Genomic DNA, 18,847 nt, shown 5'->3' with positions numbered 1-18,847 from the left:
TATATAGCTTTATATGCTTTGCAGTTACTAGTAACTTATTGAATATTGACAACATTTTACGCAATGTAATTTAACGCCATATAATACAATATTTATGGTGATTCATTCTTACTTAAGAAATATGTTTCAGCAGTTCCAGAAATTTAACATGTTTGCGATTCAAGGTTAAAGGTTACCACGCCGTTGATAATGATTCGATTTATACGCATCGCATACAATGTTTGCGGTGGTTGAAATCTTATCACATACTTAACGCATAATGTTTATAAGATTATAACTCGCAATGCTTTCTTATTAACATTTTCAGTGGATAAACGTGGAGATACAAGGTGAAAAGCTGGGGAACCTGAAAAAACAGTCGACCGTTATACGTCTTCTTTGTATGTTAAAAACACAATTAAGGAAAACTCACGCTGATCGTCGGATTCCGTACCGGATGTTCTAGTTGTGCGTAGGAGCGCCTGCGTCTGTTCCTTAAATAATTGCTCAGCGCGAGCAGATTTAGAAGGAGCATTGATGTCTCCAATTGATATTCGCTTCTTTTGACATAAAGAAAGCACCATCAGTTTCAAAGTTAAACATAAAATTTAGCCTGAATAAAATTGTACGTTACATTTTGAAATCGCAAGATTAGTAAAACTCCAAAGCAACATTTTCCTGAAAAGTGATTGCATCATGTACCTTGTTGTGGTATTTTTTTCTTAAAGCGGGTATATACGATTTTTTATATGTGTTTAATTATAATATATTGATAAAATATGTTACAATAACATAAAATGGGAAAGAAAAATTATACATTAAAGCCGAATTTCATAAAATGCAGCAAAGACAAATTAGCGCCCCGAGCCGATTGTGACGTACATATTTTCCTACAATAACCGAAGCATTCGCCTTTGTATAAGGATCGGAGTTAGTGTTCGTGTGTCGTATGAATAGATATCGTTGCGGGAATTCAAATAAACCGTTAAACTAAGTTTAGATTCACATCGTACATGTATGGTATACATGCTGGCGAATTCGGCTGTACAGCCGTTTTCAATTTCAGAATTAAATATCTGGCTTATTTCGCATTTTTCGACACATGTTCTTCTTAACTTTTATTTTAATTTATATTGAAATATATATATAATAATATTTTACACATTTTATATAAATTCATTAATATTTGACAAAATCGTATATACCCGCTTTAAAGGGGCCTTTTCACGTTTTGGTTCATTGACAAAATTAAAAGAAGTTCTTTCAGATTCGCAAATGTTCGTTTTTAAATAGTAATGATATTTGTAAGGAAATATAAATACTGAATAATTGCAATGCTCTAAAATATAAATTATGTGCATATTTGACGATTTGAAAACCTGAAAATTATAAAGCGTTGCAACGCGAAACGATTGAATAATTTTGGAAAGTTTTGTCGTTGTTGTTATCTTTTGTGAAACTACGAGGATAACTTATATAAGGTACAAAATACGTCAACCGATAACATGAGCACGGATGGCCGAGTGGTGTAAGCGGAAGACTTTTTACTCCAGGACTCCAGGGGTCAGTGGTTCGAGCCCAGTTGAGTGTTACATTTTTGTAATTGAATTCTTGTTTTATTACTGGAGATGTGCAGGTCCAATGTTTACATTTATCAATATAAAGCTTTTAATGACCAACTTCAATACATGCCAAAATCTGTGAAAAGGCCCCTTTAAGTATCGTGTTACAATTACTTTTAAATTATCACACTTTCAAGCGACGAAATTATTCAGGGGAATATATGTAACCGGAATCGTAGTTTGTATCTGTTTCTTGTTTTGTTTGATATATACATACTTTTGATGTGAAGAAAACCCAAAGATGTTGATTCTCGCTAAAATGGATCCATAGCTGTGCAATAAGTTTGAAAATAAAATGCGTATAATTAGATGAAAGTTGATCACACACTTCAACTGCAAATAATATTACCAGTGTGTTAAATGTCTAAAGTACATTATCAATAAAGATCTGTTCCAATGTTTTGTCGAGTACAAGGTAAACACTTACATAATAACTTGTCTTAAAGACACAATTAAATAAACAACACTGTCATATAAAGCAATTTGAAAGTTTTGGATATTTTGATTATGCGTGCTTAGAGACAATTTGCAGTTTAAATATCTACAGTTTTATTATTATAACGAACAATTCATAATCATAACACCCTGCATGGGAAAGGTGTTTAATGTTACCCTGTTTGCTTCTAGATAGATCTATGGTTTCAATTGTACACAAATGCAAGAGGAGATTAGGCGTTATGGGACTGAACAAAACACAGAAAAAGTTAAAGTTTTGAAAATTTGAATTTACATTTCTCCATACCCGGAGCCAGAATTGGGCGGTTGAATTTGCTCTCAAAACAAGTACAGTGTTTTCCTTGGTATTATAACAATTTTAGTCCAAATAATATTTATTTTATAATGGACACAAATTTGAGAAAAACAATCGTAAAGAATATGGACATTTTATGACCTTAACATTGAAGAACCCGTTTCGAACATTATGCTTCGACATACCTTGAATGCCTATATTGCATACCTTATGTAATTGCAAAAAAAATGTAAACAATAAGCCTTGCATAGACGGCCGGGTCCCTCTTTGTTTTTAGTTAAACTTCATATGGATTTTTTTTCAGTTTTTAAAAATTGTGTCAAGTTGCATGTTCTGTGACAGCAAATTATACAACGACACGTATTTGCTCATAGACATAACAGTGTGTCACTTCATTAGTTTGTTAACCACACATTGACGACACGTTGGCACGAATTATCATACGGATTTACTTGATACAAAAACGTTCCTCGTAAAGTTATAGAGAAATGACTTTGCTTAAGTTGTGTTAAAGACTTGGACCGTCGGACCACAGCGCGAGTGGCATCAGTAATTGTGACAGATTGTCAAAACGCACTCTTGTCATATACCACAGGGACAAGTCGAGATGTCACAAAATTCGATTTCGATACTAGAATTTGAATAAACTCAATCGCAGTCATATGATAACCCAAACACGGTCAGTGAGATTCTTTATATAAAAACACAAAATGAAACCCAATGGGCTTAAACAGATGTGAGGTTGGAGAATTTCCAGACCTTCGAATTGTACGGTATTATTATTTGTCACATTATGTACCAAAAACTACCGTATGTAAAAACAAAACATGGCTGCATTATTACATCTTACTCATACCGAGTACGTTTTACCTAGTGTAAATAGTTCTTGCATTTGTTTTTCGCAATAAGTATACAATCTTATAGTATAAAAACAAATCGACTCATTTGCGTCATCCTTATAATATTTTAAGTGGTCATTCCATTCAAAGGGCACATGCAAATGTGTCATCAAGGATATTAAATTCATTACTGCTACGCGTTAAAAGAATTATTAAAACCGTAAAAAAACATGTGTTACGTTTTTAAGAAATGCTTTATCAAAGCGTAAGTAAAGGTGTAAAACGAAGAATGTTTAACAGCAAAATAACCGTATGTCTATTGTAGTTTTGCCGTTGTTCTTTACTTTTTCGGTTTTTAAATAAATGGAGATTTCTATGAAGAACGATCGTGAAATCAGATCATGATGTTAGTCTTGAAAATAGTCAAATATATCAGTTTTTGAGAAATTATAATGAATACTAAGCAACATCAAACCCAAACTAGTTGTTTTGCATACTTGTTACTTTGAATCAGTAAAAAAGAAGAATGCACCGGCGTATTCTATCAAAAACAATATAAACTTCTTTCTCAATGATAATTGAGTGCAACCTTATGGAGTTTTTATAGTACGAGCGTTCGAACTTTTTCGGTCCTTTGCATGGCAGAAAATTAACTAACTAAGTTGCAATTTAACAATCGTAACAACTATGTGGTACAACTTATGTGCATGTAAAGTAATAAATTAAAAGCAATTAAACAATTGCGGACCTATGTGGTCAAAGTTTTTTTATAATATTGAATAACAATCATTTTTAATTTTAAGATCAGTTAAGTTTGTGTTCAGGAATGCTGAACGATATCAAGCATTATGATTGTATCGCAATATTTTATAACGTTATAAATCTTTCCTGGATTTACAAAAAATATCATTACAAACACCTTGAAAATAGTATTGGAAAACATGAAGAAAAATCGATGTAAATATATTTTAAATTAACACTTAACAAACGAATAGTTTTGTACATTGCACTTATAATACATATGATCTACCATGCATGCATACTTTGGAACAAACCTATTTGTTATGTGTGTTTGTATGCTATATTGTTTATGTATGTATACCGGATTAATAATAATGTAAGAAACGTGAAGAGTAATGATACACGTTTAGAGTTGTATTATATTCGAGTGAGAAACTTAAACTAGCACAGCTATTATATAAATATCCGACCACATAATTGATGATACAACGTACGGTCGACCTGAGAATGGTAAATTCGTCCCAAGATTGACTTGGGGCTGACAGTAAGATGCTCAAACCTCTAGACGCTGAATTTGTTGCCCGATTAACTGTATATGTGTTGCATAGAATCTGATTACGTGGGGTTTACCAATAGAACATGTCGCACGCTAGGTATATTTGCATTGCATTCATCAGAACAATCATCAACGACAATAGTATCATCCGTATAACCGTATTCCTCACACCATTACACTCGAACGTTATCTGAACACATTTAACTGCCATAATGCAATAAGTTTGATATTTGTTCTAAAATGTCAACCAGTAAAAATTACCTTTGGGTGAATCACTTTTTCCATTTTACATAAATGATTATGCTATAAGTGAAAAAGGATACATTAAAAATGTAATTTAAATGCATTAACAGTCTAATCAACATTAAGCATGCATCCGCATTTGGACACTTGTAGGTGACCAGGCTATGAGTTCAAAAAGGATACTTGGCACATTAAATCGCAATGTAATAACCGTCTAGTCAACTTGGAGACGCTTACCAAATGTTTCGCTGGCATTTGAGCATGTAATTGCATACATGGATACTTTTAGGTGACCAGTATGTTAGTATAAGGGTAAACGTCACGTTCAATCGCAGTGCATGAACTGTTTAGTCAAAATGGAGAGGTTCGGGTCAAATGTTCCGCAAGCCATTGAGCATGTAGCCGCATATATGGACACTATTCCCCAGTCAAAGGTATGAAAAAGCACATAGGCCCCATTTTCAGATTAACTTACCAACGCTTCACTTAGTGCATGTAGAATAAACGATGTAGAAGTTGATACATCTTGGGTATGATTTATCAGTTAGTTACAGATGAGTTATACGAACATAATTGTTAATTTAGGTGGCTCATGTTTGAGAAATATATGAAACAATTGCTGAGTTTTCCGGCCTCTGTTTGGTTGTTCATTATTTGCATAGTGTATGAAAAAAACATGCTTGTTATCCGAATAAGTAATTTTATAAACCGATAAGAACATAAACAGTTCACGAAAAGTCGTTATTAATCTGAACGTCTAGTTATACCAACTTTGCTTCATGTGAATGCTAAGTTTTCTTGTAAACATTTGGTGTTGTTGTCAATTGTGCTGTGTTCGACCGATCTATGGCGGTTTTCATGTGCGTATGTTTGTTATTTAGTTGGGTGTCTATGTCCAGTGAATGTGCTTCGCTTCCAATATGAAACGTCATAAATAAAGGACGACATTCAATGATAAGGGTTCGCTGTTTCTTTTGCAGAAGATTCGCTGTTTTTCCATTCCAGTTCGGGATCAAGTAATAACACATGAAACAAATATTATAGTTTCCCTGCGTCTTTTGGATTCCAGATTTAATGTTACGTTAATATTAATCATACCAATACAAACGATATTCGTTTAAATATTGGATTGTTTTAAAGCATTTGTAAGCATAGACCGCAAAATCACACGTGCGTGACTTTAATGTAATTATTCTAAGCGTTGGCGTTCCAAATGTGTTTTGTTTCGATTAAGACTTCAATCTAACTTCAATTTTAATCCGTTTACTGGTCTTTCAGTATTCTTAACACCTGTCATTGTAATACAAATGCTTTGGGGTACATGACTTTCTAACACTACTGAATGTAGTACCTTTGTGCGAGAAGATTTACGTCTCGAAGCAACGGCGCAAAGAAAGATTTGTTAAGTTTTGCTTTAACAGCTAATCGCACCCACAGAGTCAGCAATACGTTTACAACTTTGTTTAAGATCAACTTAAATCGTATATTAATACACTCAATTCGTATATAAATAATCGTGTAATCAACGTTATATTTAAACAAACATCAGTTATTTCAATTTATTTTCATTCGTACCATAAATAGACTCAATAGTTTAGACACGAAGCTGTTTTCGACGATTGTTGTGCAGCATTATGTAATCATACTCATAATATAATTTAACTATTCCTGAATAAGTACAAACATGCACGTGAGACTCCAGATTAGAAAGCAGAGCTTTCGTAGCGTTTAATCGTGAATCAGAGCGTGTGTTTTAAAACGACAAGATATAAATAACTTTTTTCAGCGATAGATTTATGTAACAATTACCTATCCAAAAAAATTCAAGTCATTCAAACGCCGTCATTTAAGAACAAGTCTCGTAAATAATGGAACATAACCTCTTCTCTGTACACGCATGAGACCTATCAGACAGTAAAGCGCAGCTAGGAAAAAACTGTTATAGTTGAATGGATGTCCTATCTGAATGCATTAACTATCCAGTTAAATACAGTAGCTTATCAAATATACCGCATGCCTTTGAGCATGTAACCGCATATATGGGCACTGATTGGCCGGTCAATGATATCCACTTTCACGTAGTCCCCATTATCAATTAACTTTTTTTCAAGAATGCATGTTGATTTAACAATTCAGAAGCTAAGAACAATGCTATCAATGTGGCTTAATGAAATCAATACCAATTATTTGTTGAGTTTAAACGTCTTCTGTTATTTGCCATTTGCATAGTATATGTCTAAACATGCCTGTCGTCCGAATAACGCATTGAATAAACTAATCAGAACAAACAAGTTTTAGAAATAGCCTTTTTTATTAATTTATCGTCGAGTGAGTCCAGATGATGTTTTTGTCTATGTCATGTTTTATCTTTTAAATTGTGTTGATGTAATCATCTGTGTTAGTGTTGAAATTGAGTGAATAGCACTGTGCTAAGTGTGCAGTCTGATGATCTGTGTGTGTGTACTGTGTGGGTCCTATCTAGTACATATTTTTGTCACATTCGCAATGGTTGCCTCGTCATAAATAAAGGACCACAATGTGCTTCCTGGCGTCAATTATTATTTCAGATTAAATGTAATGTAAATATTAATTATACAATCTCAACGGTTCCTTAATTTGGATGCATCCGTGTTTATTAAACTTTGAATATTCGATATCGCACTATATAACGAAAATATAACGAAAAGACACCTTGCATTATTTGCAAATATATCGAAGCAACACATCGACATTTGCCCTATTCTCTAACGCAAATGGTACATTATTATATGTTCTTATATTGAAAGTGGCGCTCAAGTGGATTAGCAGTATAGGTTTTCAGTTAGCATAGTATCGCTTGTCTGACAACTGCCTTGAAATGCTCTTGTTTGGTGTGCATCTTGCTTGTTTTATTTAGCATATGTTAAAATACAGTTGACCATCGGTTTCTTTTGAATATGGATGCATGTCACATATCGTGTATGCTAATTTACAGATGCGATTTACTAAATGAAGGTCGATATTTTTTTATTTTCGCATGTTTATTGCTACATAATGAGATCAGAACATATTCGGAAAAAAACGTTATTTTTGTGTTGTTTATTACAGTTTTCAAATGGCTGACTACACTGAATGGGTTGACATGTTCCACTTTAGTGTATGTGATCATGTTGGGAAGGAAACATAACGTCGAACTATGCGACAAAATGCACAGGTTTAATCTGAATGCATTAACTGTCTGGTTAAATTGAGACGCTTATCAAATATACAGCATGCCTTTGAGCATGTCAACGCATATTTGGGCAATTATTGGCCGGTGAACACTGTCATACACTTTCACAGAGACCCCATTATCATATTGACTTACCGATGTTTTCATTTAGTGCATGTTGAATAAATAAATCAAAAGCTGCGAGTGTTGGTGTGTAAGACGTATGCTTTATCAAGGTGGCTCATGTTTCAAACATCCAAATTAATTCTTGAGTTTTTCCGTTGTCTGTTTGGGTTTTTTGTTTTTTTTGCATTTCGCAACCTGCCTTTTAACTTTATAATTATTTGAATACAATTATCAGCACAAAACAGTTTATGAGTATTCTTTTATAACCAATCTTATCGTCTGGTGATCTCATATGTTGTAATTGTACATGATAGTTTATGTATTTCGAATATCTTTGATGTCGTTATTTGTGTTTGTGTGTCGTTGAGGTTAATAGACAATGGCTAAGTATGAAGTGTATTAATCCACACAGCCTGATGTTATCCTAAATGCTTGCATTGAGCGTTGAAATGCGTTAGTCATGTTTGAGTGTTTTGTTTATTTGTGCGTGTCCTGACTAGTAAATGATTTGTTCCGACCACATACTGTAATAAAGGTTATTGTTTAACTGTTGCAGCTTAAGATCAACTTTATTTATATTTAAATATGTGTTTAAAATGTGTTTTAAAATGTGTTTCGGTGCTGAAATTAGTAAAACACATTATACAAATATGATTATTTTTTACGTAACTGGCGATTTCAAAATTAAGGTAACGTGAATAGTACTCATAGAATCATAACGTTTTTACTATGGATATAACCGTATTTATGATAACACAAGTATACATAAATATATTTAAAAATTGTTATAGCACAGCATAAAGTAAAAAGATTTTGGCACAGCACCTCGATGTGTCCGTATTATTTAACACAAATTGTATATTCTTATATATTCTTACATCTAAAGTTATGGTAGTTTTGTAATATTGCTTTAAAGTTAGAAAATAATTACCTGAAAACTGTCTTAAAGTTCTCTTTGTTTGGTTTGCGTCTTTTTGTTTGATAGTGCATGTGTTAAAATACAGTTGAACATCGGTTTCATTTGAATATTGATGCAAGTCACGTTTAGTTAATGTTAATACATATTTAATAATAATGGTCAATTGGCAGGATATTATCATTTTTCGTATGTTTATAGCTAAATATCAGCAGTGGGCTTGACGTAATGTGTACATTCAAATAGCAAAATTATGAAATATTAAGAATGCTATTGTTTTCAATCAAAGTGCATGATAAATAAGAAAAGAAAACATTTGAGTAAAAAAAATGTAAGACTAGACAATTGACTGATGCTATAGTTTCCAAATTAATAATTGACTATCCTTACGCTACGTAATTTAATGTCTGATATTACAATAACTATGAAGGTTTGATTCTGAATTTCGAAATCTGTTGTAGCAGTCCCAGCCAGTTATCATGTACTCTTTTGATCATTACCGCGCCTCGATTCGAATTCAACATATTGCATAGCATGCTTAGTTTGGTTGGAGTGCTATAACTCTTTCAGGGCTGGAACCGAATTTGGAAGCCTTTGCAAACAGTTTGGATCCAGATGAGACGCCACAAAACGTGGCGTCTCATCAGAATCCAAACTGTTCGCTATTCTGAAAGTATTCTTTCAAAAAAAATTCGAAGAAAATGCTAAGTTTAGAAATTCAGCAGACGACATTTAAGCAGACGACACATTTCCCAGCATGCAAAGGGTTAACACACTTGACCTATAATTTTCCACCGGCATTATACTCGAATTGCATCAAACGGAACTGCTAGGCGAAAAGTCTGCTAGGCGAAAAGTTTGGATATCTGAAAGAGCAGTTTTCTCTCATACGTCTGTTTAGGCTTTTACAAAACACAAGAACGGAAACTCACGCGGAGCGTCGGTTTCTGTACCGGATGTTCTGGTTCTGTGGAGGAACGCCTGTGTGTGTTGGTTAAATAAGTGTTTTTACAACAAAGGTGCATTTTTTCTTAATATTTTTAATTCGCTACTTATGACATCAAGCATATTATAGATCCATCGTCGCTAAAATCGATTTTATTCTGGGAAAAGTATGATAATAGAGTATAAGCATCGTCAACCCTATATTTTTAGTTGTAAGCGTTAGCTCACGACTTAATTTACAGAGCATGTTTTGCAAATCAGTATGTGCTTAGAAGCCTTAGCTACGCTAAGAACCGTAACTCACTATACTAAGAACCGTAACTCACTATAATAGGAACGATTACCGCTGCCTGTCTGCACTGCAAACGACGAATGCTTAGGAGCGTCTGCATCTACTACTGCAGTGAGTGTATTTACCAGCTTGTAAGACGACATTGGCCAGTCCAGTGTTTATCATAAAAAATCTGTACATATTGGCTGCTTCCAGGAAAAATGCATGTCAAATAATATTAGCCTGTGCACACTGATTAGCCTGTGCACTGCGCGCAAACTAATCAAGGACGACAACAGCGAACAACTTCAGTGCCTTCAGCGCTTTAATATTAAAACGTAATCGTTTACAAAAACTATATATGGTACTTCTAATTATTAACCAAACTGACGCACGCCTTGAAATAATTTCTAACCAAATATAAATAACTATTAGTGATTTTTTGGCACACGGAACTGGACCATTACAACACGAAAAGACTCTGCAAAATTGCAAGTTGGTGGAGCTATGAAAATATATGATAAGCTTCAGCGGCTTGCAACAGATGATTTGCATTTGGGAGTTTTGTTTTTGCTTTTTCGCTAATTAGCTGTAATTGTTCTACACATTTTGCCACGAACAATGTGCATGCAAATATTAGCAGATTGGTTGAGTGCTGTATTCGGCGCATGTGAGTATGGGTAACATGCGTTTCGGATAATTAATAATTACTACCTCTGTAATCAGATGCACAACTGTTACAATATGCACACGTTAATGTGTACGATAATTGGTAATGCCTATATTACAACATAGGACAATGTGGTTTATATTTTTCGAGTAGATATCTGTCGTTGGTTTGCCGTTATGCATACACCAAAGAAAACAATTATAACGTTTCTATAATTGTCGGTGTATACCATGTAAACAATCGAAACACATAAGCTATATTTCTGTCACGCTAGACATTACCTTTTTTCTGTTACGCTCTAGACAGCAGTTAAATTTGTTAACGCTTCAAAGCAGCTATATTTTTGTCACGCTACATTCATTTATGTTAATGTTACACAGTCGCTTTGTTGTTTCACGCTACGAAATAGCTTTATTTTGTTTCCAGACAACACAATAGCTTTGTCTATTTCATGCTACACGGCATCCCTATTTCTGTCACGCTACACGACAACTTTACTTATGTCACGCTATACAGCAGCTTTATTTCGGTCACGCTTCTCAGCAGTTTTTTTTGTGTCACGCTTCACGGAAGCTATATTTCTACCAAGTACAAATGTATTAACAAATGTGTTTAATATATTTAAATGCAAATAAAGGGGACATTATATGTAGGAAATTTGTTGTCGTTGTTAGATGTTATGTTGCAAAATGAATTGCCCTTTATAAAGGCAAGTTCTACTAAACGATGCAAAGTATTATCATGTGGTCTTATTTTTTTCATTTTACTCTAATTATTATTATTACTTATCGGATTTTTTTCATTCAACAGCTGAACCAATTTTAACGCGCTTTTTATCAAATAATGCAATACATATTTATCTGTATACCGACCAAACGATGGAAAACACTAAAAAAATCAGAAACTTTAATTATAAAAAATGTAAACATGTGTTGGGTTGACACAGTCTCGAAATAAAACCAACATTTTATTAAACAAATATCAAAAATAATTAATTGTCCTTGTTAGTGTATGATGTGCCTAATCAATTTGAACAAAAGTGTCAAATAATCACATTTTTTTACATAAACATATGTAGAAAATCGACTGCCTTTATGCCAACAACTTCTGCAATGAACATAAATTCCTAGATCAACCATTAAGAAACAATTTTCTTTTCTTAAACACGAAGCGAAACCATGCATAACGCGCTATCAGTAATAAATAATAATTAATTATTATAAATCTTTTTGCCACACATATCAAATAAGCCGTATCTTCTTCCACTAGAACGATAATAACACACAATTGCACTTTAATGACAGCAGAAAAAATCATTGGTATATATCCGAACCGGGAAAAGATACAAATTAATTAAAACAATATGAGACAAGCTTCAAACGCACGATATTTGTTATCCAGCAATTACAGTGCGTAACGTACATCAGGCATACGATTTATAGCACGTGCGATGCGTACTTACATGATAGGGTAAGTGATGCTACTGTTAAGGTTACTGCTTTACTACTTTTACTGCTACTGTTACTGCTTCTGCTACAGTTGATGCTGTTGATTACAAGGGGTCGTATATTTACAATATCGAATTTAATTCAAAACATGATATCAAGTCCATTTACATTTACATACATGAAACGGAACGAAAATGAATTGAATTGGTATTAAACTGTGCATAACTGTAAATTAACACACATGGTTTGACCTGCTGAATTGCTTTTGTGAAAATTAATCAAATTATGATTTACATAACTGATGGAGATTATAAGATACAATATTATACTTTAAAACTGACTTTGGAATTCGAGAAAATTTTGTTGTGCATAATTGTATGAATACTCGATATGTCATCAACACCATGTAATGGCTTGTATCCGTTTAAATATGTGTATTCATAGATTGTGCATCTCAGCGAGATAAAGATACATGCGCAGTTATTTTAATCATATGCACATACATTTACTTGAATTTCGCATTGAGATGTGTTTGCATTTCAGAATAAATAAGTATGTTATGTTTATTAAACAGACAGTTAATAGATGAGTGATGTCCTTACGATATTCTTCGATTTGAAGAATATAAGTGCGTTATGATTTATAGCCGTCAAGTGTTGTATTAACATGCCCTTATCAACTATAGGACACGATGTTTTTGTTCATGATTCGTTGACCTTCGTCGTCCAAATGATAACAAAATAGACAAGAGAAGATATACATTTTGTTAATACCTCAACACGGACTGCTGTGGGACGACTCTTTAAGCACATGCATTACACCCCCTTTTCACAGAGCACGGCTCGTATGAAATATTTAATATGTTGATGCCAAGATTAGAATACCGCATAAAAAAACTTTTTTTATTGGTAAGTATTGTATGCGTATGCGTTCCTTGTTTATTTATGAAGTATTCATTGTTTACATATTTACATGAAATGATAATACGCCGTGTCACCCAATCAAAACCATTTATTTTTACATGCATGCATATAACCTTTAACATCAAATCCTATCAACACATTTCCGTTTCAAGTTATGTAAATATTTGAAACTTGTTCGCAAGTTATATCTGAAGAGAGTTTACAAACATAGTTCAGTTGTTTGCATTTCATACCTAAATATAACTTTTTGACATTTTGAAATAAAACTAATTTGACTTTAACTGATTTGCTCCCATAAATGAAATAGAAGTTCAAATAAAAACAACAAATCTTCCTTTCAGATTGAAAAATAATTTACAATTTTGTGATAACAAATACACGTGAGAACACATTAAGGAAGAAGTGCAGTTTAAATGCACAGAAACTCTTCGGAATAGTCGTTTGATAAATAATTGGGTGTGGTAATAAGCATTAAAAAGAAACCTACTGGAGCAGTTATTAAGACAGAACAAATCGAATGACCGCAATACTGTAAAATTGGTGTGAAGCCCTCATTCAACAAAAGAAGATATATAAATTTTTTATTTTTTTAAATGACATAAATCTATTTTCCCAGTATGACATCATTCAGTGAAGCCGATGAATGATGTGAAGAAAATCAAAAGTAACTCCCAACACTAAAACCATGACGTGAACAGATCTGCAATATTTGTATAATTCTATCTTTGTACATTTTATTTGTCAATCGCAAATTTACTCTTTGACAAATGTGTGGTGCCTGCCTGACATGCGGTTATTTACCGCAATCAAAAATAAACAAAACATTAAGTCAAAGGTCAATCATTCAGCATTTAATTTAGTAAACTACCCTGACAGGGCGAAGAACATATTGTGAGTATCGTGCCATAAAAATGTCATAATACACGAGTATTGAATCCAATGTCATTTAGTGTTTACATAGTTTAAATATACCAATAAAAATTTCAGCCTAACTGTGTATGTACGTTGGCAATTTAGCATCACTGTATAATCTTCCGAAACAATTATGCAATGCAAATTTATCATTTGACAATGTTTAACATAAATCGAATGTAATATTTTATGCAACACAAATGAATAAACGGTAACACATGATAAGACAAATATTTTGCCAAAAACGTGTGTGTAGATGTTATATTCTAAAAAATCACAATATTATACCTTTGAAAACGGCTTTATTTTGAATCTAACATGTAGGACTAATAAACAATACGAATTAATTTGTATTTGCATTTCAAATTATGTTCACTTTCCTTGTAAATTTAGAATGTCTAAAACCATATTTTGTTTTTTTACAAATAGTATTTGCCTGGAGATTCGTTTTCCTCAAGTCGTAAATATATCGAGAAATTAATATATCTTATTTCGCAACCAAAGGATAGCAGACGTTATGCGATATTAGAAATACATATAAATTACAAGCTCATGACTGACTAACACATATCATGTTAGACGTTTCTGTTTGTTTTTTTCACCACAATGCTGATTAGGTACAATTGCAAAATAATGACAAAATAACTGTAGGTAAAAATGGCAAACCATAAAATGGATCTCAAATATCGTACATTATGAATTGAGTAGATGAATGTGGGACACATATCAAACGAACCTATGAGTTATCTTGCTTTTACCATTGCGCGATGCCTTGCAGAGGAATAAAGAGCCAATACCCAGTCAACGATTGAGGTAATCTTGAATTATAAAATATTGGTATTAGGACTTAATATAGCCTCATACTTTCATTTGCGTTTTTACAGTTCGTAGTTGGAGTAGTAGAAGTGGTAGTAGTTGTTGTTGCTATGGTAGCAGTGGTGGTAGTGGTGATGATTGAGATGGTGATGATAATGGTAGTAAGATACACTTACATGTTGTAGAATAAAGTGCTGCCTCTTGACTGGTACAAATATTGCGTGTTTGTTTTGTATATTCCTTATAGCGTCACATGCTACGTTGTATCATTATATCAATTCCCCTACGGACAGAAGATACTGAAGATTTGATTGATTTGAACAAAATGCAATTACAACAATCTGCAATTATCTCCATTTATGTTCCAGTTGTGTTATTTGAATGTAGATGCATCTATCAAATGCCAATTATTAAATCGTTTTTCTCAGAACCTATACCAGCGTTTGGTCTGAGACAATCAGATGGACCATTGACAAGACTAATCGATTCAAACAATAAGACTTGTTAATGGGATATAACAAACACATTGATGTTATATAACGCAACCTTTCTTCCATCCATTACGGGCACCTCATCTATACAATCGAGGTACTTCAGTCTTAAATATCATGGACAAACACGAGCATGTAAAATAAAAATGGGCTGTGCCTTAATCGGTTAAGTCTGTAACTATGCTACAACATGAGTCTTCTCTACATTATTTTTGTGGCAACACCTTTGTTTTTCGATTGGACGCATTCGCAGTTTTGTTTATCTTAGCTATACCGGCAATCTGTCATTGGAAAGGGCCTAAAGTATTCTATAATCCAGACATTATTATTGGTGTAAAAGTAAATATCGTGTCTTTATCAAACATACTTTATGAATGCAAAATAAAAAATAATTGCCTATTTTAACAAGTTGATTATAAAATGATTGGTTCTTCGTGAAAATGTCAAGTGTGTTTGTGTAGTCTACAAATAATACAATATATAATATACCCACTACATATAACGTTTACATTAATCTATGCATTTAGTACTATGCCATACATACACTTTCCAGCAATAGTGTTCACAAACCTTAAAAAACTGAAAAAAAATAAATAAAGTACAGCCTAAAATAACAAGAACCATAAAACGGATGCTGTTATCTTCCATAAAGTGCTTTTACCCGGGTTCTCGGGTAATTAGCAAATAAATTTTAAATCTGACCTCAAGTTCTACCAACATTTATTCGCAGATAAAAAATGTTATGTAGATGTTTTTTGTATGTCAATGCAATCCACACCACTGAATATGTAGATTAAATAAACACAACTGCAAACGTCTTCCAAATTAAGGAATTAATTAAATTTACGAATAGTTTGTCAGTCACTGAGCATTTGTTTTGTTAACCAGAAATTATGATTTGTCAATTTGCATCCATCCATTAAACGCAGAATGTCACAGGTGTAGAGCAATACAAATAGTGTTAGCTTACATATTGCAATTAATAATTTCCAGAACATATGGCGCACCAGGTTTTATTGATAAAAGATCAACTTTGCAATAATATGAAATTGTGAGAAATTGGACTAGACATATTAATCAAAATAGACTTTGGAATATAAAGAAAGATATAAAACAGCACTTCTTTGATCATTTCTTTCCTCGAAAAACCGTATTAAAATTGGAAATTATAGAAAAAAAAGTTAACGGAAACTAAAAAAGGTTCACCGACTTACTTACTCTATATCTTTAGAGACATATTTGTGCAACCAACCCCATTGTTAATGGACAAGCTATACAGTTGTTAAGGCATACATGACAATTAGCGATTATTCACACAGGGCAATGCATCTCTGCAACGTGTAAATACACTGACAAATGTTCCCTCAGATGGAGAAAAAGATAATGCCCGATAATCCATCATGACTTCCAACAAATGGTTTACGTGTGTTGGTGTGTTTTGTTGTGCTGTGTATCATCGATAACGGAGAACCTTCGTATAATATTATTAGCACAATATGCAAAAAATATAAACAGATTTCTCAGCGATGTAACGAAAACGTGATAATTCGCTCTTGTGTTTTTGTTATAAAATATTATTAAATTAATTAATAATTAGTTCCATGTGGTTATTCGTAACAGAACTGTGTTGCTGTTTGTTCTCGTGTAAATAAGATAATTATCGGAGAATAACGGAGAAATAATAAATCGCAACAATCGCTTACATGCATTAAATCAAGCAGATATAGTTGCGTTGTTTTAATGATATACATACTGTCTTTTAAATATTAAATATCTTAAAACATATTATCGAATATGCATTTAACAAAGCTTTTTTATCTTCTTGCTTATCGTTGATATTGTAGAAACAAATCAGTGTGACAGTACACGTGGCAAAGAAGCAATAAGTGAGGTTGTAATCAGAAGAAACGGCAAGTTATAACATTAAGCATTTAGGTTAGTAAACAAACCTGGCAGGGTGGAAAACATTTTGTGTAAATCGGGATATAAACATTTCAATATACACGAGTATCAGATCCAATGCTGTTCAGAGTGTTTACATAGTTTCAATATACAAATAAACAGTTAAACGTTATTTTGTACCATGGCAATTTTGAATTCCAGCATAATCTTCCAAAACAATCATGCAAGTAATACAAATCAATCAATTGACAATGTTTATTCATCAAAATAAAGTAATGTTTTAAATCAACCAAATATAATAATCTTTGACAATTTATTACTAAAATATATTTTCCATAAAAGTATGTGTACATGGTCTATTCTAAAGCAAAATTTCAAAATAGTATATACTTGAAAAAACGGCTTTGCTTCTAATAATAAAATGTAGCATTTATTAACCTTTGGAACTTATGGTTTTTATTTGCTTTTCGGATTATTTTTACCACAATGTAAATGTGCAAACGTCAATTCTTCAATTGATGCAATTCATCTTAATAACGCAAAAAGGGGGCACTCTGGAAGCCGGAAATCGAAGTCATCGTCAAAGAATCAGATAATATCCTGAGTGGCTTTATGGTGATCCGCTAAGTAATATACAAACATGACCTATTCAGTATATAATCTTTTAATACCATATTTCCTGTGGAGAATGAAACAATTTAATCGAAACAGTTAATTTATCACATGTGTTAATCTTTCTACAGACATTAAAACTATTCCTTTAGAAATAAAGAAATTGTTTTGAGAATCGTTTCTTGTAGTCGCAAGCAACGCAAGAAACTAATATAAAATACGATTTTACCATCATGTTTTGGTTGGCTACCGAAGGATGTCATACGTGATGTGTTTTCAGCAATAAATAATAATGGTGAAGTTATCACTGAGTAAAATATATCATGTCAGACGTATCTGTTTTTACACCTCAATGATGATAAGGCACAATTACAAAATAATGACCAATATTTTTAGGGAAAAATGAATTACCACGCAAACGATAAGGGATGGCGTACATTATAAATTGAGTAAAACAATGTGAAACCAACCCAACTTCAAACGAAAATGATTGTTTTCTTTTATTATCAGCAGTTGAAACCATGCAGAGGAATGCATACCCAACGATTTCTGAACTTATGAATTATAGAAAATGGGGATCAGGACATACTCTGACCCACTATTTTAGTGGCGTTTTCGCAGTACGTAGAGGAAGCAGTTGTTGTTGAAGTAGTTGTAGTGGTAGTGATGGTGGTGGTGGTGGTGGTGGTGGTGGTGGTGGTGGTGGTGGTGGTGGTGGTGGTGGTGGTGGTGGTGGTGGTGGTGGTGGTGGTGGTGGTGGTGGTGGTGGTGGTGGTGGTGGTGGTGGTGGTGGTGGTGGTGGTGGTGGTGGTGGTGGTGGTGGTGGTAGTGGTGGTATGGTGGTAGTAATGGTTAAAGTGGTGATAAGCTTAATGAAGAAACACTAACATATTG

Source organism: Dreissena polymorpha, chromosome 6 (assembly GCF_020536995.1).
Source record: "Dreissena polymorpha isolate Duluth1 chromosome 6, UMN_Dpol_1.0, whole genome shotgun sequence".
Lineage (NCBI taxonomy): Eukaryota > Metazoa > Mollusca > Bivalvia > Myida > Dreissenidae > Dreissena > Dreissena polymorpha.
Note: the sequence above shows the minus strand (reverse complement) of the source record.